This window comes from Papaver somniferum, chromosome 7 (genome assembly GCF_003573695.1).
Source record: "Papaver somniferum cultivar HN1 chromosome 7, ASM357369v1, whole genome shotgun sequence".
Taxonomy (NCBI): Eukaryota; Viridiplantae; Streptophyta; class Magnoliopsida; order Ranunculales; family Papaveraceae; genus Papaver; species Papaver somniferum.
This window is the reverse complement of record NC_039364.1, coordinates 165,009,014-165,034,508: the sequence shown is the minus strand read 5'-3', so window position 1 is coordinate 165,034,508 and position 25,495 is coordinate 165,009,014. Positions and strand designations below refer to the sequence as shown.

Sequence of the window (25,495 nt, the reverse complement as noted above, 5' to 3'; positions counted from 1 at the left end):
AAGTAGTCGTGCAACCGGAACAAGTCTCTCTTGAATCCGTTGTTTTCCACAGGCTGTGTTTGATGACGTCTAACATGGAATTAGATGTTTCTCCATGGAAGTAACATTGTTTAGTTATAATTCCGTGGATCCATAGATTTGGGGGCTTATCTGAAAAATAAAATAAAAATAAAATAACATCATCAAAAGCATGATTTTAGGCTGCGTTTGATAGCCAAGGGAACATAAACTTTCTATAGAATTAAAGGGGTTAGTCAATTGAGAATTATAGGAAATCTTATAGACATTCCAAATATCTTGTTAGTCGATGGGGAGTTTTTGTAAATCTTTGAGAGTTTCTGTTATTGGATAGTGACTTTCTGAAATCTTTAGAATTCTCTGTTATTGGATAGTGACTTTCTGAAAGTCTTTAGAATTCTCTGTTATTGGATTTGGATTTTCAAATCAATGATTTAAGGTTATGGGTGATTTTTAGAGACTTTTAAGTGAAAATATACCGTAAAAGGTTTGAACAAAGTCTCTCCAAAATAGGTGATATTTGGTAAGACTTTAGGATATTAAAAAAAAGAAAGAAAAAAACAATAAAGAAATAATTACATGTTTAAGGAGAATCAGAGGTGAAGGTAGAAGATGTAGAGACGAAAAGGACGATATCTTATTAGAGAGATTAGTTGTTGTAAGAGCAAGTCTTATGGTGGAAGAGTTCCATTTTCCACGCCACCTCAGCATTTGGAATTGTGGATGGAAGTGCAAGTGTAGTGGCGGAATAGTGAAAACGCTATTCTTAATAGCACAAAAAAAACGCTTTTAAGAATAGCACAGAAAAAAAAACGCTATTAAGAACGTTTTTTTCTCAACCGTTAGATTTCAACAACTCATTTTAAATCTACGGATAAAAAAAACGTTATTCTTAATAGTACTGAGTGCTATTAAGAATAGCGTTTTTTTGTGCTATTCTTAATAGCGTTTCTTGTCTTCTACTGTGCTATTCTGATTAGCGTTTCCATGGATTCCACAGACCCTTCCATCAATTCATGGAACCCTGCTTGGATTTTCTGTGGAAGACCCCAACTTGGAAGCCACTAGACTTGACATTCCATGGTTTTTCCACACTTGGAATATGTTGGATTCCACCATAAGACTTGCTCTAATACATAGGTTTCTTTATATACAAATAAAGGGGAAACTAGATGGACCGCACATCTATGGGCCGTAGGCCTTGTAACACTCTCTTGTGCGGTTCAATAACAAAACTTTACACATAGTGCTTCATATATAGTGCTTTGAGTGTAGTTCTTCAAATCTCGTTCTCTCCTTGATGACTTGTGCCGAAATCAATTGCCCTACTAAAACTTTGACAAGGAAAAACCCAGTGGGATAAAACCTTTGTACAACTCTTTACATGTAGTACTTCACATGTTGTCTCTTACTTTACATGCAGTTCATCACATGCAATACGATCTTCAAAGATCGATGAGTCTAAGTTAATTGTCTCGTTGAAACTTCCCCAGGAAAACCCAGAGGGACAAAACCTGAACTAAAGAAAAAGAGTACAATATTAAGCAAACTTAGAACATAATTGGACTCGAATATGTTGCCTAATCAAAACCTTGACAAGGAAAACCCAATGGGATAAAACCTTGACGAAGGGAAAAGAGTTACAACGTGACAGATGCAAGTAAAGGTTATCCATTGCAGATGATCACTTTGCTCCGTTGAAGTTGACTAGTTGCTTTACAACTCTTAAGGCAGAAAATCCTCGTGGGAAAGACAATAGCCTTAGCTGGGATATTATGTTTCCGGTGCTTGTTGTTGTTTCATTAAAAACCTTGCCGAGTAACAAAATCATGTGGAAAAAAAGCAACCTCGGTGAAGGAAAATAGTTCAACACACCATTAGATGCTCCCCCTGATGTCAGACAATTTTCATTAGTCTAATGCAGTCAAAAGGAGTTTATCATACTTTACTTTGGTGACTTGAATGTTTATAAGACCATGTTGTTGATTATGGAAGTTGCGTTGCTTAACAGACTATCGCGTTTCATTTATTTGATTCAGATATTTTCAGTAATATCAACGCGATATTTATGTCTTCAACGTTCAACATACTTGATGTTTTAGTGTTGTCTCGCTAAAAACGTTGTCGAGTAACAAAACCCTATGGGAAAAACTATTCTCGATCGAAGGGAAATCGACATCATATCCTTGGATCCTCCCCCTGACGTCGGCATCCCCCCTGATTACTTTCAGATTTGTTTCAGACAGTTCCTTTAATCATGTACTTTTCGAAACCGAATATCGGTAATGACCTAGAAAATAGTCTACCATATCTCCCCGTGATTACTTTCATTGGAGAAGATATTATTGTTCATTCATAATCAACAACTTTTGGATTGCACTTTCTTTAGCATTCCTTTTAATGTCTTTGCAGGGATAAAACAAATTTATGTTAATGGTTACTTATAAGTACATGATTACATTCACTATACCATTCCAATGACGTTGCGTTGGCGCTGAGCTATATCTAGCTAACATGTTCCCTGAGGATGTACAATTTAATCGAGTACATCATTATACTAAGTACAACAATGCGTCTATTGTACTTAGATATAGGAATTTCATCTCCCAACACATCTTCGTCACCTTCCTTTGGACGAAATGGTCACTTACTTACATTTGAACCTCGACTAATCATGGGAGTGCTATCAGGATGCATTTTTTGTTAAATTACCTGACAACTTTACACATATGCAAACTGGTGGAATAATATACCACAAGCTCAGTATTCGGTCGAGCTTTCCCCGGATTTTTCATCTCAAATTCGAATTTCAAATAACTATTAAGGTCTCTTATTACATCAAGAGTATCTATCATGTCTGTAATGTCGACGTAGATAACTACAATTCCAGATCAGTAACTTTCTTGTGAATACGCAAGTAAAAATAACTTGTCTATCCCCTCCAAATCAAATAGCTACTTAGACGGGTATACCACATTCGCCTGATTGCTTCAATCTATAAGTGATCTTTATATCTAACTGTAAACGCAACAAAAGGCTATCAAGTACTTTTGTAAATATCTTGTATCTCTTGATTCTTTCAGAGATACGTGACAACCAGATACATATGCTGCATTTCAAGTCCTTTGGAAATTACCAAGCGAACTAATTAAGTAGCGGAACGCTATAACGTTCATTACAAGAGGAAAATTCCAGGGCTTTGTGAGAAACCTCGCGCCACAAGGAGAGTCTTAATACTTTGAGACTTCATTCTTCCCACTGTGCTCTATGACAAATAATCATGTATGTCCCATAGGCTTTACACTTGGTTGGTTAGCACTTCCACACTAAATACTTGTATATTTGTCAAAGAACCAAGTTCTACCTGGATTGTGTAGGCCAAATATGCTCTTTGTTGACATTAAATAATAAGAAGCATGGTTCGATCTCGTTGTGCTCTATTTTCTTGAGCAACTATATATAAAAGTAATCACTAATATGCTCGCAGATCTTTCCATTGACTCATGTGTGTTCTCATAATCCTTTAGGATTTTATTGTTCTCTGGAATCATTAAACTTCAGAGCGTCCTCTAGTATTGATTCATGGGCATAGTCAGAGACAATAAAATGAGATGGTTTCATTAATGATACAAATTAGGTTGTGCCTTACTCATCTACTTCCTTTCTAGGTGAGCATTGATCGAACCTGGTGGTATCTCCATCTTCATTTATGGAGCCACGGCCTTAACTACACTTTCACCAAGTGTAGTTGCAACACCTTAGTCTATGGTGTACCCCATACTGAGGATTTCTAACCTTGCAGGCACATTTGCAGCTGGTATGCGTGATCTTGTCACGTTTCCGATATCAATGCACTTTCTAAAATCGATTATTCTATATCACACATTTACATTTGTGGAGTACAAGAATCAATATGAGACACAATGGGAATGCACCACGACAATTCCTGTCGTTCCCTTAGAAAACGACGGGAAGACTATCTCATTAAAATGACAACCCGCAAATCTAGCGGTAAGAGATCTCCTGCCAAAAGTTTTAACACGCGGATAATTTTTGAGAGTAATTATCCAACATAATTACTTAATAGTTTTCGTGACCCATTATAGTACGATGTGGACTCGTAATGGCACATATATAGTGCAACCAAAAATGCGTAAGAATACGAATGTCAGGCTTATATCCAGTTACCACCTGGTACGCAGAAAAGGTTGACTAATGTTAGGTTCTAAAACGAACTTAAGTAAAGGTGCACTTAATATTGCATATCTCCCAAGCAGTTAAAGGTAGGTTTGTACGCATAATCATGCCTTAGACATCATCTGTAACCTTTGATGATATCCTTTGCGATACCATGAGGTATAGGATGCTCTGCATTGATCCTATTAAATACGCAATAACCGTCAAGTCCTTTTGATGTGCACTAGCTAGCATTTACAAGGGGTGGTGAGCCCTTACATGTATAATATGTGCTAGTATTTTTCCAAACGCAAAACTTCTTGGGAACTATAACTAGTTCAAAATGTCAAAACATCCACCAGAGTCGTAAGTCACTTTAATGGTCCGCATTCTGTATGGATATTTTTCTAAATATCACCTTATTTTCTTTGTAATATGGGTTGTTTACCATTTGCATCTTAGGATTGTCTCGTTCCTGTTTTACTGAAGACTTTGTGAAATGAGTGATATGCTCTCTTACTTAAAAGCATAATGGGAAGAGGGGGTTGTGCATCTAGCTAGTTCTTTAGAGAACAATTATTGAGAAATGTGCCGTCATTTCGCATTCTGTCAATCTTTCTCCCGTTTTTGTTCACTCAAATAAAGTGATGTTCATACGAGTCCTTTCAAAACGATCATCATGTCACAACCAAAGTTGCTTTATGGTTATTCCCAAAGCCTGTATGAGTCAATTCCCAACATTTCATCGTCAGAGTCAATATGGATTCAATAATCCAAATACTATAGTGATTTACATTTCACTAGATTGACTCATTAGTTTCTCTAAAATATATTTCCTTCCAAATATATTAGAGACTATAAAAGATGCAATCAATTACATTCTCATCACTGTGAGGTTCCACATGATATCCATTTGCATGGGTTTCTTTGGAATTTAACAAGGTGTGATTATCTCTCGGTACATGTAGAGATTTTGTGACGTCTTTGTTCTATCTTGAAAACAAATTTTGAGCAGTGCTGCTCTTGATGATCCAATCCTCGTAGTCACATTATAAGGAAATATTTCAACAACTAGTTTAAATTCCTTAAGCTGGTGGGAGGGAAACCACTATCTCTTAGACATTGACTCTTGAGATATTAAGTAAGTGGCGTGGCCTTATTAGTAACAAAAGTGAGATTCAACTCAAGTCTTTAGAGTCAATATATGTTACGTTTCAGGGGGATGATATATTTTTCATCCGGATATATCTCAAGTGCTATAGAGAATTTATGTCTCGTGGGAATGATGTACTTTTCATTCCATAAGCGCAGACATTGTATCTAGTTCAAATAAATAGTCAATTGGCCAGGCAAAGTTCTTCATGTCATTAAAGTTGATGTCTAAAGTATGACCTTCCCATGGAAACTGGTTGCTACTATGGTACCCTCATTGCATTGCTTGTACCAATACCGATGAGAAGATTCATTCCCAACTCTTTGGTGAGAGCTGGAATTACATCTTAGTTTCATCTCATATTCGGTAGATACCTGCACTTTGGTGTCATTACTACTGGGAAAAAAAATACATCTTTGTCTCATGATATATATGTCCCTTTTCACATGCTTTATATGAGTCGGTATGTCTAACCCTCATTACTTCGGGGTTCTTTCCATTTGCAATTTTGCTACATTTAACTTATTTGAGAAATTTCTTTATCTCAACAGGCCAAGAGAATCTCACTACACATGTCAACCACTTACTTTAGGTTGAATATATTACTAAAATATTTTTCTTGTTGTCATACTTCAACATATACTGGTTCGTTAGCATCATGGATGAAGTAAAGGAATGAAAGTTTTCTGACTCATATCATCTTTTGTGAGTTCTTCCACAAAAATTGGAATACATATGATTTTATTTGCAACTCTTTTGAAACCACTGACTCTTTACTAGTCGAGCACGTGGATTACATTCCACGAAACATTCAAATTTTGGGGAGACAATATCAAGTATGCAATAATGGTCTAAGTAGTTCTAAACCCCAAATAAATACATTGTAATCGAGTTGGTACAACCAATTGAACAAAAGACACCATTCAACTATAGACAATATCATATTCAAGAGAACAAAATAGCATTAAGACCAAAATTCTTAATGATCGAGATCATCAATCATAATTTAAAATTGACCGTTTATATTATCTGGACTTATCTTAAGAAAAAAATAAACAAAACTAGGCATGTTCTAAAAACAGGTAAATAAGCCTACCAAGTACTCAATGTAAAAACCTACATTATAGTTACATACCTCAGACTTTGGTTCCCGCTGTATATACATAAAACTGGAACGTCCTTGATCATGCACAGTCCAAAACTGGAACAGAACAGGATAACTGCTAGAACATGACAGGTTCAGAATAGTTTGGGCTTGGACCGGAACATGACATGCTGGGTCGGGCCGGAACAGGACGGTTCGGGTCGCAGTTTTTCTTTCTCATTGGAAAGGAAGAACAGAAGATTCGTCGTTTACATATTTTCTGTCTCCTCGTTAATGGAAGAACATGGAGGGTCGCCAACACAAAATTCCCCTACACAGATTCCCGTCAACCTAAATAGGAACAAAATCTAGATCCGCAAATCCCCAATTACGGATGACCTAAACTTCCATTTGCAAGCTTCGCATGATTAATAAAAAAATCTCCTTCTTAACAGAAGATTGAAAAGGGAAAAAAATAAATAGAAGTGCCTATATCAGTTCTATGATAGGGCTTACAATATACCTGTTGATGAGAACCCCCCAAAATTTTTTTTATCTTTCTTTAGCGGCAGGGAAGAACTCGTGCTTGATAACGTGTTTAAGGAGAATCAGAAGTGAAGGTAGAAGATGTAGAGACAAGAAGGAGGATATCTTATTAGAGAGATTAGTTGTTGTAATACATAAGTTCCTTATAAAGGAGAAACTAGATGGACCGCACATCCATGGGCCATAGGCCCTGTAACACAACAAACCAAATAAGCTATAATAAATTCCATAAATATAAAAAAATTATAATTTTCCAAGAACTCCACATTATGCGAGATCTCAACCCATGCATTATGTTCGTGTTCAATTTGGTTTAATTTTCGGTTCACAAAATAGTGACAAATTCTATTAGGCATGCGTAAATTTGTAATTTTTCATTGATTATATCCTTCCTTTTTTGTATTAAATTTATGAATTATTTATTATATATTAATTTTATAAAAATTTTTTTTAAATTTTTTTCCCTCTTATTTGATGTATGTAAGGTAAAATTCTTATATATTTTTGTCTCAGCGACTCACTGAGATTTCCTAAAAATCACACAGAAAGACCCCAAAATCAATAGACTTAAAGAGAGTCTACCCAAATCTCTTACAAGAAAAATCTCTCGATATCTCTAAAAATCCTAATTGACTAATCCCCTGTAAAGCTTTTCCACAGAATTAGATTTCCATAAGAGCAAGGTCTATGGGATGAGGGTTTTCATTCAACACAAAGGAGTTTGATCAGAACACCAAATTAGATGCTATTATGGAGAGAGAACACTCATTCATTCATGACGACGATGTTAGAGCCACTGAGGCAGCTTTCAATATTCCATGTACTCAATTAAATGCTCTTAGACAGATTGCCTGCTAATAGGGCAACTAATTGATTAAATCTAGTGTTGTATATTCATCGGATGAATTCCTAGAAAATATGTTGTTTCACCTTAATGTTTACTTCACTCAATTCATGAATTTTCCCGGCTGAATTCCATGAATTAGCAATGAGCATTCACCTTTCAAGTATAAGGGCCACCACCTCGTAAGCCCTAAGTACAACACATGGGTGTATTTAGTAATAATGTTCCAAAGATCATCCAAAAACATGGATGAAGGAGGATATGAAATACTCGTCAAAAGAGGAGAGGAGAGAGAAAATAAATAAATAATATATATACAAAAAAAATTGTCGGGACCGGTAATCATGGCCCGCCACCATGACTGGTCCCCACCTTTTGCTTATTTAATTATTTAATTATTATTTGGTATTTCCTTTATCAAATACTCCTTACTTGGATCAAACTCTTGTATATTTCCATATCTTATCAAATCTCGCTCCTTGGACCATATGGTTTGCAAAGTAAGTGGTCCCGCAACCATCAATCCTTCCACCATAAAAAAAGACTATTTTAATATTTCCAAATATTGGTCTTTCAAGCAAAAATTTACTTTATTCTTCAAGCAAAATCAAGAGTTTCAGTCAAGATTAAACTCTTTTAAAAATACAAAATAATGCTCGAAACACCATAAGGAATACCAAAATCACTTAGAAATGGTCCGCGCATTACCTGACCATCATGGCCGGTCCCATTTCACTCATTGATCAACCACCTAATTAATCATCTAGGTCCATATTTGGTTCAAACTCTCTTCAACAACTTGAACTATCATCTATGCACCATTAGTTGGTCTCACTACCACCAGGGGCCGGTTCCTACATCCCTTGGTCGATCATCCTTCAACCATTATTAGGCTTTACTACCTAATGCTCAACAAAGCACTATTTTTAATTTATGATTAAACACTAATTAATCAGTCATACACCAATTGCTCTGCAACTGAATTTGGTGAATGCTCAATCAAGCATCTGGGCGCCACATGGTCAGTTCATCACCACCTATGGTCGGTTCCTCTTTCATCCATTCATTGATCACCCATTGGTCAAAATTAAGGTTTTAAACCCAATGCTCTGCAAAGCATAATTCTGAGCAGGTTCAAACACCAATAATTTTTATACCGATCCATCAATATTAATATTTAAACTAATTATCTAATATTCGATCATCTGCTAATATTCTACTAATATTTTGTTGATTCAACTATCAATTGCTCTGCAAAGCAATATTGATTCAATTATCAATATTCAAGAAGCAATATTAATACTGGTCCAACTATTAGTATTTCATTGGTACATCTACCAACACTCAGTTGGTTCACCAACTTCGACCATCATTTTAATCTCTCCGCCTGTCATTCGACTTAATCATGACATGTGTATCGAGATGAACCTTCTATGATCATTCAATAATGATCATCTTCATACGACTTCTTGACAAATGCTTGACACATCAACATAATGGTTTATGATCGATCCAACAATCTTATTAAACCTATGCTTATCAGTCCAAGTCATTCGACTAACATTGTTGATTCAGCTTGCACAATGATATGTCGCGATCAGCAGTGACCCATCAGACTTAACGTTCATGGTCCACAAAACATGTTGGTGTCTCAGCAGGTACTTGATGCTTCATCCATCATAACCATGAGTTATGAACTATGTTCAATCTATCAGTTACGACTCATAGTCTAACTAGGTCAACGATTAACCACATAAAATATGTCTGCAAAGCAGACTTTCACATGAGATATCAATTCATTCCACATGGAGGGGATATTCACTAGGTTTTTGATCTGACGGCCTATAGCACGTGGGATGTGCAATACATCCACGATGAGAAATGTGAGTAAGTCGTGCTGGCAGTTGAAGGAGTAAATTGAGTAGTTGATGGTTAATCAAACAAGTCTCTCACGCAAAGTGGAACTGGTTTTACACACGATTCCCACTTCCTCATTCTTCCAGTCTCTTCAACCGTCACCACTTATAGGAGATCGATGTGCTGACTACTTATGCGATAAATAGGTTCCCCAACCTATAACTTGATAACTCAACATAACACTGCTTAAGATAATAGAGAGTTAATTATCAATTACTTACATAAACTTTCTCTGTCTAATACAGAGAAGTCATCTTCAACACATCGCTCACAATCGATCAATCTCCATTGATCTCCACACATTTTCAGTTTCCCTCCCTACAGACCGACCCTTCTCCTTCTTTGTGACCGAATTGAATCTGAAATGACCAATATCTTGGTTTAGGCCAGAGTTTTACAGATTAGTCTGTCGAACTCAAAGTACTTCCGTGCAGTATATTTGTTCAAAAGCTTAAACAATTTGCTTCATCGAGCATATGCTTCCTCCACCAGTTTCACCAAAAAAACTAGTAAACCGTTTTTGCCTACGAACAGATGGGAAATTTATCACAGGATTTGTGGATCCACTTTTTTAATCCTAAAATTCTCTCTCTATATATATATGTATATGCAATTTTAATATTCTGAGATAATGCCAAACGGTATATTGACTTTAATACAAGGAAATTCTATGAATTCTAGGTATTTTAATTGAGTTATCAACCACATGAGGTATTTGCACGAATCCCGGAATTTTTAATCCCATGGGCTTATAAGTTCCCCGGAATTGCAAATTCTGCAACCAAACCCACCATTAGTTTTCTAATCAATTTGAAACTTGTTTTTAGTTTTTAATTAATTTGAAACACTTTTATGCCGGCCCAATGATAACTTAAATGTTAAAATAATAACAAAAGTTTCGTAAACGACTGATGTTTAGCTGCCCAGGTAATTTATTCTATCCAAACGAGTGGTTTTCAGCCTCTTAGCGTGTAATAAAGTCTTTCCCATGGTCCAAAACTCACTCCTTCACCCAGTCTTTCATTCAATTTAGGAATGAATGAAAGTTTTTTGTGCTCATTCCATAGCCGTTGCTTTAAGGAACATCTAATTCTAAGGAGTTAGTTGATACCGATCATAATCTTACTTTAATCATACGCTTGTGTGGAAATTAATTCATGCCTCCTCCAAGGAATTTCTTTTTAGTGTGAAGTGCCGACGACAATTTCACTAATAATCGGATGTCAGAGCACTAAGCCTAGACTTAATGAATGACGTTAGATTCTGAATGCTGTTAATAAGAGGGAAAGAATGGATTTGATGAGGGAAGGAGTGAGGGGAGGGAATTAAATTTTTTGAGGAGGGATCAACTATTTTATAAAGTGGTAAAATTTCTATATACCCTCACTCCCTAACGACCGAAGCAACCTAAAATTAATTATAATCTTACAATTCCCTAATTTTCTAGTGGAAATCGTATAAGTACCCTTAATTTTGATGGGTTTTCACAAATAGCCTTAAGGGACTTCACAAATATCCCCGACGATATAATCGAAATTCTCAATATAAACATAATATTAATAATACTATATTTGACCTTTGTATCTTATACTTCACATTCTTCTTCTTCATTTCTAATAAAGCAATCGGACAAAAATCACCGAACCCACCACCACCAACTCCATCGTTGCAACCATCACCACGATGTCCATTGCTGCAACCATCGCCACCATCTATATCGCTACCTCTACAACCACCACCACCACCACAACCACAACCACCAATAGAAAATATCAAACCCAAACTTTACTTGTTGGTGCCAATTCAGCAATTTTTTCATTTCATATTTACGATTTCTCTATATCTCTCTCTTCATAACGGCGCCTCCACACAAAAACAAACCAGATCCAGTAAAAAATTGAGTTTCTGATTGTGTAAGAACATCATCCAAATCAATTATACAAAGAAAATCATTTTATTTTTGAAACTCTGAAAATCTAGGGTTTACAAATCGAATTTTTAAACTTATTTTTCTGTTATCGAGGTTCTCGTAATCTCTCTCAGGAAAGATATACATAGATCACAAAGTTCTCTTCGTCTCATCTGATTCCTCAAGATAGATATATGAAAACTATTCTTAATTGATTAGTTCACGATTGTTCTTGAGAGGTGGTTAAGAATCCAGGCTTCCCAGCTAACTGAATATAAGTGTTTCAAATTTGTGAGGTATTATAGCTTTGTCTATTGCAAACAGATTTCCAAGCCTTGGTCTTTGATCTAAAGGGAATCAAATAGGCTCATCTGTTAAAAGCATATTGGTATCAAAAGTCTTCACTTAGGCTGAAGTAACTCTGAAGTTTTAAAGGACGTCAGCTAAGGAAATCAATTGCGTGGAGCTTGCGAGTTTCAAGAAACGTAGGGAGCGCGACTTTAACTGAATCGCTTGGAGGGAGGATTCGGTCTCAACTCAATTACAATCCGAAGTCTGATAATATGCTATTGTGTGTAGCGATTTAATACAGTTTAATGTTCAAATACGGACGAGGTCCCAGAGTTTTTCTGCTATTGCGGTTTCCTCGTTAACAAATTCTTGTGTGTGTGTGTGTGTGATTTTTACTTTTATACATCTTTTGATTGTTAAAAGTACCACACAGGTTCATACTCCTATCATAACGAGAAAGCTGGTGGTGTACTTGGTATCCTCTCCTCTTCAGTTGTTTTACTATTTTTGACCATTTATAATATTCTAGGTTTCTCGAGTGATATTTTCTTAATTTTTTTACAACAATGTCAACAACATCCAAACAAGTTTCCTGAAGGGACACCTGCTAAAGTACATGTTTCCAATTTTCTCAATTGATACAAAAAGTGACTTTTAGGTGTACACCTTCCCACAATTTATGTCTGACCTGTCTCTCTAGTCTATTTTGTGTGTAGGGACAGAACAATTAATGAACTACATAATACATCTCCTTATCAGTATATTAGCTGAAAACGCAGGGGTATAACAACCACACCCAACTAATTCGTTTGGCAATATGTATGGACTCAAGTCAAATGTAAATCTGAGAGCACCAAGTTACTGAGTCTCAATCAGAATAAATATTAAAGAGCTCTATTTCTTTCTCAACGCAATCAGTAAATCAAACAACTAGAAATCCGTGAACCTGATTGTTATGAAAATAACTCGGATGGTACCAAAGACCCATGTTCGAGTGTCAATCAAGTCCTATCTAAATAAGGTCGGATTTATCAACTATGACTATGCACAATCTGTGACATTTCAATTATATAGACAATCCAGCAAAAATCAAGAGTTGGTTGGTTAAAAGATGGAGCATCTAATTCAAAATATTTCCATATACAGATGAAGCTAAGACAATCTCAAAGTATGATTACTGAACTTGAAAATGATGCAGGAAGGATTATCACTGATCAAAAAGAGATAGCATCTGAGCTGGTGAATCATTATGAAGCAAAATTCAAATATCAAGATGTTAATATTAATGAAAGTATTTTTACATGATTCCAAAGGTTATTACAATAGAAGAAAACATCATGATAAATACCACCCCTTCCGCTGAAGAAATAAAAGTCGCAGTCTTTGATTTGAATCCTGAAAGTGCTCCAGGTCCTGATGGATTTTCAGGATGGTTCTATAGATTCTCATGGGAAATAATTGGTTCTAAATTCATAAGTGCAATTCAATTTTGCTGGAACAAAGAATTCATCCCAAATGGATTAAATGGTAACTTTCTGAAGTTGTTACCAAAAGTGAACAATGCAAAAAAAGCTAAGCAATTCAGACCAATTGGTCTTATGAACTTAAGCTTCAAAGTATTTACAAAAATTTGGGCTACAAGGTTGGAGAAGATTATAAACAAAATAATATCCCCTCAGCAAGGAGCTTTTATAAAAGGAAGATCAATTCAAGAACAAGTTGCTCTAGCTTCTGAAATGATAAATGAAATTGAAACTAAGAGGAGAGGTGGTAACTTTGGCTTAAAGCTGGATATTACTCAAGCTTATGACTCACTTAGCTGGAATTTCCTATTTCATGCACTTCACAGCTTTGGCTTATCAGATAAAGGTTTGCACTGGTTACAAGTTCTACTACAATCTGCCAGAGTGTCAGTGCTAGTGAATGGGGGACCTGAAGGTTACTTTCAAGTTGGTAGAGGCTTAAGATAGGGTGACCCATTGTCACCTATGCTCTTTATCATAGCAGAAGATATACTTAGCAGAAATATTACAAAAATGATTCAAGATGGCAGTTTGAAAGCTATGGTGGACAGATGAGGTGTTAAACCTTCACACATTCTCTTTGCTGATGACATATTTCTTTTTTGTAATGGTGAAAAAATAAATGTTAGAAAGTTAATGAACCTCCTTAACAAGTATCAAGCTTCATCAGGGAAACAAGTTAATTTGGAAAAGAGTAAGTGCTTCATTGGTTGTACTTGCCAAGATAGAAGATTGCAAATTTCTGAAGAATGTAATGTGGTGTTGGCTGACTTTCCAGACAAGTACTTGGGGGTAATGTTGATTCAAGTCAGTGTTAAAACTAATCATCTATGGAGTGTGGTAGATATGATGCAAGGGAGATTGACTGGTAAGGTATTATCCTTTCAAGAAAGACTCATACTGGTAAAATTTGTTCTTAGTAGTTTCCCAATATATTCAATGTTAGTGTACAAGTGTCCAAAGAGGGTAATAAGGGAGTGAGAAAGAATTATTAGGAACTTTTTATGGTCAGGTCACCCTGCAATAAGCAAAATGATAACCCTGAGATGGAATAAAACTTGTTCTCCAATAAGGGAAGGTGGTCTTGGACTGAGAAGACTTGAGATCATCAATAAAGCTCTTTTAATGAAGCTACTCTAGAGAATACAAAATGGTACTGATGATTGGTCAAAAAAATTTCAAGCAATATACAAGAATAAAAAGGGTGAATGGATCACTTACTACAAGAAATCTTCAATTTGGCCTGGCATAAAGTGGATTATTGGAGAAATTGAGAAAAACACAAGATGGATTGTTGGAGATGGAAGTAATATATCTGCTTGGAAAGACAAATGGGTGTTGGAGAAACCTCTGCAAGAAATGTTCCCTGAAAATGCATATATGTTGCAGTTCCCAAATATGAAAGTTGAAGAATTTATACTTGATGGTGAATGGATTATACCTACTGAACTGATGCAAAAGATAAATATAAATGATTTACCAGTAATTAGTGAAGGTGCAGACAGGAGGGTATGGAATGGCACTATCACAGGGCAATTTACTGTAGCTTCAGCAGTAGAGGTCTTGAGACAAAAAATTCCTCCTCTCCATTGGACAAAGAAGGTATGGCACAGTTCAATTCATCCTAGTATTTCTAGTAATGTTTGGAAACTAGGTGGAAACATTTGTGCAACTGATGAGAATATAAAGAAGAGAAATTTCAATATAGTATCAAGATGCATCTTGTGTAGAAAGAGTGAGGAAACAAGAGAACATATGCTTTGGTATTGCAACTTCAGTGACATCATTTGGAGCTGGCTGGGAGGCATATTTAAATTTAAAAATCCAAGATATTTTGAGGATATTTTTCAGTTAGCTAAAAAAAAGAGTCCAACTATTAAAGAACTATGGTTATTGAGTGCATTTAGCACTATGAAGGAGCTCTGGTTTTTGAGGAATGAGTGCACTTATGGTAAAGGTAAATGTGATATCAGCACTACTAAACTGAAGATAATGAAACTCATCTATGACAGTGATATAAGAATGAAAACACACATGTGGAACAGTCAATATGACCTGCAAATTCTCAAATTGTTTGGATTGAAGACCAGAAGGGTTAAGAGCCTGATAGTCAAAGAAGTTTACTTTCATCTACCAGGTCAGGGTAAACCATTACTCTGCTGTGATGGTACATCTAGAGGAAATCTAGGATTGGATAGTTATGGTATAGTTGGAAGAAACCACACAGGTGATTTTGTGATTGCAATTTCAGGGGGAATAGGGATATCTACTAATTTCTATGCAGAGATTTTTGCAATACTGGTTGCAGGAGAATGGGCTGTGCATAATGGTTTTAGAGAGCTTGTCTTTAGAACAGATTCTCAAGTAGTTAAGAATGCTTTCTAAGGTGATAATCTTCCATGGTTTTCTATAACAAGATGGGAGAAAATCTGTTCAGTTGTTCTATCTTGGAGTTTCACTCACAGTTACAGAGAAGTTAACTTCTCTGCTGTTAACATGGCTAAAAGGGGAGCTGCTCTTAGTTGTGGAGAAAAAAGAATATATGAAAGTAAACTAGCATTCTTGGGATGCCTGGAAAGCCCAAAAAAACTCTATTTCAGATTTTTTTAAAAGCCATATGGGCTTTCTTTTTGTATTCTTTACTTTTACCTTTCTTGGGTTGTAATTTTTGAACTCCTTTGGTTTTAATAAAATTTGATTGTTAAGCAAAAAATATTATATAGACAAAATATAATGCGGAAAAGAAATAACACAGACACCAGAAATTTTGCTAACGAGGAAACCGCAAATACAGAAAAACCCCGGGACCTAGTCCAGACTTGAACACCACACTGTATTAAGCTGCTACAGACTCTAGCCTACTACAAGTGAACTTCGGACTGGAATGTAGTTGATCCCTAACCAAGTCTCACACCGATTAAGGTACAATCACGTTCCTTACACCTTTTGAATCCCAGCAGGACTCTGCGCACTTGATTTCCTTAGCTGATCTCACCCACAACTAAGAGTTGATACGACCCAAAGTCGAAGACTTATAAACAAATTTGTCTCCCACAGTTAAGTCTGTTCTGGTTGTTGTTTCCGTCTTAAGATAAATATCAAGGTGTACATGAAACTCAACTAATAATCTAGTCTTATACTCCCGAAGAGCAGCCTAAAAATATTAGTCACTTCACAATAACATAACTGATTAACAGAAGAAGTTATTGCGGAATCACAAGAGTCTAAGACGAAGAACTGTTGTGATTACTTTTCATATCTTACCTATCGGAGATAAATCTCAATAAAATCTTAGAGAAGATTAAACTCAATATGATAAAAAAAGTAAGATTAGAATATACAACTACAAAGAAAATAGTTAGATCTGGCTACATGAATCCCAAATGAAGTCTTCAAGTCGTTAACCTAATAATGGTTTTGGAAAACCCTAGGTTAATGGAGAATCGACTTTAGTTTGCAACTAGGTTACACGAGAGTATCGGGATTAAGTTTCCCATATGTTAGAGTTCTCCCTTGTATAGTCTTTCAAATCAGGGTTGCTTACAATCAAAGCTAAGATAACTTAGTAACAAAGCAATTGATATTCACCGTTAGATGAACTCCCAATTTAAGATTCAAGCTAAGTCTGCTTAGAAAATAAGCAATCAATCTCCACCGTTAGATGGTATTAGCTTGATACACACAAATGAAATATACCTATATTTAGATATGAATGAACCGTACCTAAACGTGTATAACAAGTTGGCTCAACAACAGTAAAGTAATCAAAAGAGAACCTTTATGATTAATTTAACCGGAAACACTCAACATAAGAAAACTTACGGAGTAAATACAATACTTTCACATAATAGTGGATTAGGGAAAGATCAATACTGCAGAATTTATCAAAAGGTTCATTCTATCTTTTATCAATGTTTCCATAAAGACATAATAGACTTAACTTTTGAGCATATATGAGATAACAACACAATTCACGAACGTAAACACATATATATATATATCTCATAAGACATTTGCAATATATAAAATCAATAAGATTAAATACTGCAAGATGGTAGGCTTTAGGAAAACCCTATATGTAATAACCACAATCGCACGGTGTCTAACTGGTAGACAGAGACAAGTACAGGTCGAACCCACAGTGATCGGTGGAAATACCAATAATCAATATTCTCAATTAATTAACAACAATTTTGGATTTTCGGAACTATAAAATCAAAGAAAATAAACTAAACTAGTAGAGTAAACTCGCTGAGAGAGTATCGATAACCAAGGTTAATAGTTTTAACCACTATTTCTATTCAATTACTGAAACGAAACATAATTATGAACTAGATAGAAACCCGTACTCCGCACCTGGGATGGTGCTTTTTGTTTGGTATTGAGTTTCTAATTTTAAGGATCCGATACTTCTCTGCACAGCTTCGTATCTATTTGCCTGGATCGAAATTCAGGTAAGAATAATCATAATAAATTGTACTGCAACTAATACGAATCTGTGAAGATATGATTCAATTAAGATACAAATCAATTAAATTAGAGAAATAAAGTAAACTATTTTTTTACAAATCAACTAACACCACCGCTGAGACGAGGAAGTCTTAGTTTTCAACTTTTAACCCACTTATATATTCATTTATTATGCATCCTGTAAAATCATAACTTGTTTATTAAAATATGAATATATTAAAGAAAAACATTTTCAAAAATCTAATTACATCCAAAATTCAGGATATTGTTCTATTTCCATAACAACGAAGATGAATCAAAACTGCTTATAAGCACTCAAAACAAAAGACTTGGTTGAAAAAGAAATGATAAGTAAAAGATTCGATATATTAGAGGTGTAACTTCATTCCACACGTCAGAGAATATTGGTGTCTTTACAATTTGTTTAAATTTTCCTGCTTGATTACCATGAAGCTCAGTGCTTCTTACAATAATCGGTGATACCTCGCCAACTCCAGATGGTTTACCGGATACCATACGTTGGTCTCTACATGCTTAAGGTATCTTCTCAGTGAAAACTCTATACTCTCGACTTGTTTCGACAGATGGATTAGACAATTTTCCATACTATTTCATCCAGAAGATTTCTATACCACCAAAGATTAATCTCTTGGTTTAGAGTCTGGTACATGGAAAGGTGAATACAAATGATATCCTGCATCGTAAGGGAGTAACATTTCCACACCTACTCTGCTCTGTGTGGAGACTGTCTTGAAACTCAAGAACACCTCTTCCTGCACTGCAAAATTGCATTCAGAGTATGGTCGCAACTGTTACCAAGTACTTATTGCGCCTGGGTGACTCCCAAAACAATCAAAATGTTAGCTTACTTCTGGCATAACCACACACTTCTCAAGTAATGGTAATTATATCAGGAGCCTAATGCCTGCTGCAATTTTCTGGACTCTTTGCAGAAAATGAAACAGTCGCATTTTTGATGTAAACCATACATACAAAACAGATGATGATCTGGGTAATGAAGCCAAAACTATGATTCTTGCCATCATACAAGAAACAAATGACGGAAAAAGATGCAAATGGCTAAAAACTCTACAGCCACGTAGTGTATCTTAATGGAACATAATTAAGTGGATGTTCTTATCATCATGGGTCAAGTGACAAAATTTTCCAAAATGGACCCGAAGGTTATGAAAATGCCCCGGACGTTGGGCAAAAGTTCAAAATGCCCCAATCCGTTACTTTATAGTAAAAAGTCAAAATGGGGCATGTTGACTAGTCAAGGGTATACGAAAATATCCAAAATACCCTTCTTTGAAATGAACGGTCAGATTGTTGAATAATCACACGTGTTTAAATCTTAGAGATTTCATTTCCCAAACAAAATGAATGGTCAGATTGTGGAATGATGACACGTGGGGAGATCTAACTACTGACACGTGAACCAATAATATATAAACACGTGGATTGCAACGGACACCTGTCTATGTACCACACATGTGAACAACACGTGCACTCTAATCTTATCTTCTCACCCACATCGAGTTTCAGCCACAAAATCAATTCGTTTCAGAGAAGAGAATGGAGAGGCAGCAGAGAAGATCAGGGGCGAGAGAGAGAGAGATCGAGAGTAAAGAAGATAACAAAGTTTAGATCGATAAGAGGTGAAGATAGATGAGAACTGAAGGTGGTCGTCGTTGGAGCTTTTGAACCCTAGCCAAAATCATTCAACAGGGGAAAAACAAGTAAGTTTTCTTGAAACCCTGATTTTATTTTATTTTAGTTTTACTGCTTTGTTGTTTTTGAATAATCAAAATCATTGAAAGGTTATCTAATTAAAACTAGGGTTTAAAGAGAAACGAAATTAGGGTTTATAGTTTATAATTTGGGAATTTTTTAATTTTAAATCTAGGGTTTAAAGATAAACGAATTAAGGGATATAATTTGGGTTTTTGTATATAATTGAGTGTTCATAGTAGAGTTTTGTTCAATTGATCACACTTTGCTGCAATTGAATGAGTAAGCAATTGAATTAGGGTTTCAGATAAACAAATTCTGTTCAATTCAGCATTTTGATTAGTGGGGTTAGTGGGTTTGATATTTGAAAAGTAAGCAAATTAATTTCTGTATCAAATTGGGACACTCTTTGAATACTCTGAAGATTTTGATAGTATATGTATCTTCGGTTAGAATTAATTTATGCATCAAAAGTAAGCAAATTAATTTACTTTTTCAGTTTTTTCTTTTCATCATGAAAATGTTGACATAATTGGGTTAGAATGAGCTAAGTAAAGAGCAGTTAAGTTGAGATATGTTATCCCAATTGGATATTCTTTTCATGTTTTGGTAATAAAGTTCGAAGGTTTTTTAGGATGACGTAGTAGCTGAGCTATATATAATTTACTCTATGTTGATATCTTATCCCTGTTAACTTCTTCTAAAAACTTTGGCTGAAAAACAAAGTCATTCCCACTGACTATAAGGTAATTGGTGACCACCATGAAATCTATCTGCAGATTTGGTTAATTGTTGTTAGGTATGAATAACTTCTGAGCCTTATGAGAATTGTTGTTTGGTTAATTCACAAGATAATGTCGGAAATCGTTTCCTGAAGCAGTGATTTTGATGGTGTTTGCTTTAATTATGTTCGCGTGTTACTGGACTGGTTCTGTAGCTTATGAACTTGTTAGTTTTTTGAGTTTGTACTTGGCACATCAATGAATATTATTTCTTAGTTCCTGTTCGAGTCATTTAGTTCGTAAATTGGTTCTCCCACCAGATTGTGTAATTTTAGCATGTGAACTTGATATAAGCTATTCCGTGGCATTTTTAAAGTGTGTATCCAGTTATACTTCACTATATACAGGATCTCTTTCCTAGAGTTTGCTATGAGGAGAATACCCCTATTTGAGGTTTTATCTTTATATGCTCATGTTTTGATGCACCTTATATGCACTCCATCTGTTCCTTAGGCATGTTAAATATTAAAGTTAAACTCTTATTGTATGATGTTCACATTCTCTATTTTGTTTTATATTTGGACATTACATACCTATCTTGCTACTTATATATTTTTTTATATCTTAACCCAGTATTTGGAATCACAATTCTTGGTTGTGGAACCTGTAATTTGAATGCATTATGTCTTTGACTTTGATTGTCATTTTTTTGTCCTGACATCATTTACATACCTTAATATGAGTAGTGGCACTTACGTTTGGTGCGTTTTATGATGTGGTTGTATTCATTAATATGTCTTACTAGATTTTTAAGCAATATTGAAGTGATGATTGCATTTTAAGCATTGGTATTTGGGGCATTAAAGTCTAACTCAGTTCAGGGTTCATTGAGTGATATCACCAGTCTCTGAAATGTGGAGGGATTCATGTATTGAGAGAGTCAATTTTGTACAACATCTCAAGTTGATTATATACCTTACTTGATTCAGACAGAAAACCTTACATCTGCTTTCCATGCTTATGATAGACTGTGATAACTGATTATTGTTTCATTTTTGTTAAATGTTTCAGAATGGGTAGTGAGGATCGGAATTTTTGGATAACTGATATAGGTGGCCGTTTTAGGGATTTGTATTGTTTTGGTTGTAAAGCTGGTACCAGTGGAGAAGCTTTCATGATATGTAATGGCAGACATACTAGTAGTCACTTTATGTTGGCAGTTTTTTATTTATACATCTATGGTTTAAAAAGTGTGGAGACAGTGGTGGTTTTATTTGTTAATTTATCCCATTTCATTTTAAAAAGTATGGAGATCGCTTGTCAATTTAAAATTATCGAAATTGAACTTACCTTTGGATGTTCCCAATTTATAAGTCATAAGAGTCCAGGTTGGGAAGAAGATGACTGTTATAACACGGTAGTACTCTGCAGCCGTTAAATTGAAATGATGCACACGTGTCGTAATCCTAATTAATAGGACAAGCTGGTCATTTCTAGAAAATAAAATGATATTTCAGTGAAATATACCTCTTCATCTGTCACCGTCCACTCCATTTTTCTCCACGTGTCGCAATCTCACTTACATAGGACACGCTGGTCATTTTCTAAGATATTTAGGGAAAATAGGCAAAATCCAAAACAGTCACGTGCATGTCACCTCATTTGACAGAAGGATATAAATGTAATTTATCACACATGCGATGCACATGTGTGCCAATATTTGACTACTTAACTATGTCTAACGGATAAAGTAACGGATTGGGACATTTCAATAAAAGATTGGGGCATTTTGATCTTTTGACTAACGTCCAGGACATTTTCACAACCTTGAGATCCATTTTGGGGCATTTTACAACTTAACCCTACCATCATATCCCCTTGTGACATGGTAGAATGGTATCACATTTTTGCATAACCATCCATTCAAACATTTTGAAAAGACGCCTAATGCTGCTTTTTTCCATGTTGTTAGCAGGAATACCAATATCCACATACGGTGTTGGCATGTTAGTGCCACAAAATGCAATTGTGGAAATGCCACCGAAAGAAGCCTCCTTGATTGGCTGCAAAACAATAATAAAGACAAAGATGATATATTTTAAATTTAATTTAAGTAGGACTGTTAATACTCTCTTGGTAATTCACTGTCCTATGATTTCTAAGTAAACTTAATTACTTCTGATTTCACTTTATGTTTTAGTTGTTCACAACACCACAGTAACAAAGCTGCTATCTTGAGATTAAACTACCACTATTTATGATGAAATTTTGCTTGACATTTTAACAAACAGTTAAAGTCTGTTAGTTTGCTCTTTAGAATTAACCAACAATTGAACATAATGCTTGGAGAGATCAACTTAAAATATGACTTTTGGGAGACACGTCTTCGTAAGTTTCAAACAGAGATCGATTTAAAATCAAAACTTGGAAAATAAAGAGTGAATGAAGAGGCATAATACTATCTGCAGCATACCAAATTTTGTAAGAAGAACAGTGTACCCGATTCAGTTTAACTATACTTGTGTGTACATATTTCACCATCAGCCACGTGTTTATGAAAAAACACGTGGAAAGCATGCGAATCAAGCCATCAAAACATGATGATACACGCTTACAACCAAGAAACATATTCCATCAACATCAGATCTTCGTCCAGATAATCCGATGACAGAAAATTAAGGTGTACCGAAGTATGATGTTACTGCGGAGCACCAAATAGCTCCCAAAGATCTACTTTATCTTATCCCCAGAACGAGCCAAGATCAGCGACAAGGAGAAATCTGACTGACAGGATGTGACTGGGGCAGAAGACACTTGTCTGACATGAGCAAACATTTCAACTACCCGCATTAAACACTCTGAGCAGTGTACGTGTCAACCAACCCATGGAACGAACGAGGACAACCCTTCGTGATCAAGCATGGAACGCAGGGGGATCGTAAAGGACGAAGACCTCTGCGTGATGGACACAAAACACAAGAAGATAAGGTTGCAACGGCTCTCAGAAGTAGGCCCCACGGTCCAACCCTATAAATACCCCTCTCCACCAAGAGAGCAGGGGTCGGAAAAAGTTAGAGAATTAGAGGAGAAGATAGGAGAGAGACAGAAATAGGAAGAGTAAGTATATCCTTTATCTCCACAGACCTATGTACACTCAAAAGTCATTCGACTATCTTTGGAACCTTTCAATACATAGTGAAACACCAACCCCCGTGGATGTAGGCCTTAGTGCCGAACCACGTAAATCTCCATCTTATTTATGATTCAGCACTTTTATATTCATTGGATATCTATTATGTTTCGTATTTATGTTCGTGTTTGTATTCTTGCTCCTTATACGATCAACTCCTGATATTACTCGACTAGGCAGTGATGAACCCGAAGGCTTTGAGTCGATGAATCGATAACATCATCCTTTCTATGCATCTTTCACATTCAATTCAAGAGTTTTTTGTATGTGAGAATATTGTTTGTGAACACGTGGATTCCTTCGTGATTTATGTGTTCACAATCTGGCGCTAGAAACGGGGACTTTTGTCCCGGTAAAAGATTTATCTTATCCTGTGATTTCACCTTAAACGCGCATTATGGCTTTGCTCTATTATTTTTAGCAGCATTTATCTGTTTATTGGCCAATTAATACTAAGGCTTCAGCGTGCTTTCAAAACCTTTTTTATTCTGGATTTACTGTCTTTATCTTCAAGGACACCATTTCAAAACAGTTAAATCCACGGCTATCTATCACAAATCTGCACGTTTGGTGTATTTTAAACTGGTTAAAAGACTTAATAATCAGATTCACGGGTATTCGCTACGGATCTGCATTTTCAATAGATTTCCTATTTTTATCTTCACTGCGGATATAGATCCATGATCCTTTATTAAAGGATTTGTACTTCGAAAACAAGACCGTTGAATTCTTTATTTTTTTTCTTTTATTTAAGGCCCTCGGGCAACTCTCTTATTTCTTAAGATAAACATTTTTTATTTCCATACATTTTACGAACACGAATAACACTAACCCGATCCACGCGGATATGTCTCGTTCTCTTTGTTTGAAATTCCCCTACGCAGAAGGACCCAAGATGGAAAAGACACAAGAGGCAGGAAAAACCAAAGCCTTATCAAAGGAAACACCGAGGACTACCCCGGTCATGACCCGAAGTAAGCAGAAAGGAGACAAAGCTAAGACAGCTAATCAGAGGCAGGATACTGCGGAAATCACCTCACCTATGAAAACCAACTCTATTGCAGCCGCGACTCTCAAAGCAGCAGCAGCAAACAGCAGTGCGGCTGCTGCGGCCCTCAAGGTTGCAGAAGCTAACAAAACTTTGGTTACGAACCAGGTCCATCAACAAAGAGAAGGGGTGGCAGAATCTATGACACATCATCCCTCACACCCGCCAGCCTTCGGAATGCCTTCAACGAACGGTCAGAATCAAACTATACCAGCGGTTCTAGCAACGCGGGTGGAAACTCAACCGACGGGACCAAACTTGGAGATACCAGGCTGTAGAAGAAGGGGGCACCATGGCCGTAGGGGTACAATAAGGAACTCCCAATCAGGGGTCTAACCAGTCCCATCGACTGATGGCTGAGCTCGAAGAATTGAAGAAGAGCCAGCAGGTCTACGCAGATGCCGTAGCTCTGCTGGCCAGAGAAAATCAAGACTTAAAAGATCGGATTTCCCAAAGCATGAAGACCAGCCAACAACTTGATGAAGCAAATTCTAAGGCACCACAACCTAATCGAGACCGAAGAATCATCCTAGCAAACGCCGCTAGGGGAAGCAGTGCATCTGATCCGGATTATGCCGCCGAAGACTCAGATTATTACGACAGTGAGGATCGAAGAAGAAAACGCTCAACTGAGTATGATAACGTGGGACATCACCGCGCAATGGAAGAGCTGCGTGATGAGATGATGGCTGAGATCAGGCAGTTAAAAACCATACAAGACGGAGGAAGGCTAGAAGAGGTGATGAGAGAGGATAACTCCACGCCCCTAACTCATCGCCTGGCGAACACCCCTATTCCGCTGAAGTTCCCTGTCCCAACTTTCAAATGCTATGACGGGTCCAGTGATCCTGCGGAACATATCCGGTATTA

At 36.2% G+C, this 25,495-nt stretch overlaps 1 long non-coding RNA gene across 1 annotated transcript; it reads left to right on the top strand.

Moving 5' to 3' along the window:
* Positions 1 to 19,501: 19,501 nt before the first annotated feature.
* LOC113298980 lies at positions 19,502 to 21,691 on the top strand. The gene is made up of 2 exons (XR_003334527.1): positions 19,502 to 19,673; positions 21,459 to 21,691. It is a non-coding gene; the product is annotated as an uncharacterized LOC113298980 (long non-coding RNA).
* The last annotated feature ends 3,804 nt before the right edge of the window (positions 21,692 to 25,495 follow it).